This window comes from Marmota marmota, unplaced genomic scaffold, assembly GCF_001458135.2.
Source record: "Marmota marmota marmota unplaced genomic scaffold, marMar, whole genome shotgun sequence".
Classification (NCBI taxonomy): Eukaryota; Metazoa; Chordata; class Mammalia; order Rodentia; family Sciuridae; genus Marmota; species Marmota marmota.
In genome coordinates, this window is record NW_026000101.1 from 19347889 (window position 1) to 19349536 (window position 1648).

The 1648-nt window shown below is 43.5% G+C and overlaps 1 long non-coding RNA gene across 1 annotated transcript in view; it reads left to right on the forward strand.

Annotated features, from left to right (window-relative positions):
* Positions 1 to 1296, forward strand: part of LOC125610646 — a 7797-nt gene extending 6501 nt beyond the window's left edge. The window contains exon 3 of the long non-coding RNA XR_007340625.1: positions 1230 to 1296. This is a non-coding gene — a long non-coding RNA (uncharacterized LOC125610646). The remainder of the gene's footprint in view (positions 1 to 1229) is intronic.
* The last annotated feature ends 352 nt before the right edge of the window (positions 1297 to 1648 follow it).

Consider the following 1648-nt stretch of genomic DNA (forward strand, 5'->3'; position numbering starts at 1 on the left):
GTCATTTTTCCTCTCGCCCTATCTGCCTAGGGACGAGCAGATTTGCTCCCGTCCTATCTGTGGACGGGCAGCTTTTTTTCGTCACTTACCCCCGAGTGTCCCGGGACTCCCCGTACGGGCCACCATCTGCCGCAGTCCGGCTGCAGCAAAATAACCGGGGGGTGACGAACAACTTGTGTAGATTGATACAGCAGGAGTGGGAGCCGTTTATTGCAGGACAGGAGCAGTATTTATACATTCCACACAGCTTATCTAATTAGCATAAACTAGATACATCAGTCAACCAATCAGGAATCTCTACACCTAATGGCTCGGTTTTGTTACTTCTCAAACCACTCCCTCTGACATTTTGCCAGGCACCATCCAGACTTGTTTACGAACTTTAACATTCCCCTGGCAAAATGCCAGGTGTTATTTTGACTTGTTTACAGACTCTAACACCAGGTAATTCTGTCTGGATCTTCAAGATGATGTAAGGAACTGGGAGTTAGTACTATGAACTACCCCCTCCTCACATAGCAACCCAGTCTCTTTGGCCTGGTGGATCAAAATATTCCATCCCCTTGGACTCTGATTGGAGCAGGTACACATACATAACCCAGGGAGCTCTGATCAGAGCCTTCCTGGGTTGATAAATGGGCAATGATAGAGGATAGAGGGGGTGGGTAGCCGGGGAGAAAGGCATACACAGGTAGGTCTTACACTTCAAAGGTTCATGGGCTAGAGAAGGGGCTATCAAATGAAAGATGTAGAGAGAGAATTCCAGTAGCCCTAAGTCCCTATTTTAGGCCCTTGTTCCCATGGCAAACATGTAGGCCACCCCAATATTCTTCCCAATCACTGAAACCAGTAATTTTCCTTTCTGGCATATTGGATTTCTATCCTTTTCCCCCAATAGCTTTGCCTAATTTAAAAGGCTTTGAACTGGGCCTTGGAAGATGATGGGATATTGGTACTCTGAGTTGGGAAGAGGCTTAAGAAGGAGGGAACAGTGTCATGAAAGCAGAGCACCATGGCAGCATTAGTACTGACTTGGTGGTCACCCAGTCCCCCATCCAATGCCAGCTACACCCATTATTCATTAAAAGAACTCAGAATTTACCTCCTCAAACTTCAGCTTCCTCACTTTGAAATAAATAAAATAGCACCTAAGGCTTGGAGTCATTTTTTTAAGATTTGGTGACTTACCAACATATCACATTTTATATTTAACCCATGTTATGTTAAAGCCAGTGCATGTTAAAGCTCAGGTGGGCAAGGACACATGGATATGGATGAAGAACAACACATGGCAGGAGACTAACTGAGAAGAGCTAGAATAAGGATGGACCCGACTGTGGAAGATCTGGAATGCCTGACTCTCTTAGGTGGGCAATGAGGAACATAGATATTTTAGCATAAATCATCAGAGATGTGATTGATAAAATAAATCAATTTTAATGATAGATTCTATTTCAATTTAGCTTCAGCAGTATTGCTTCACTAGTATATCCAGTTGATTTGGATGTAATTGTGGGGTTGGTTCCAAAAGTACAGAGACCCAGATTCCAGGTGTATTCTGTTTTCAATACCCACAGGCACAGGCTCAGCTTTTACTCCCGGCAGATTTGACCTGGAGATATATATATATATATATATATATATATAT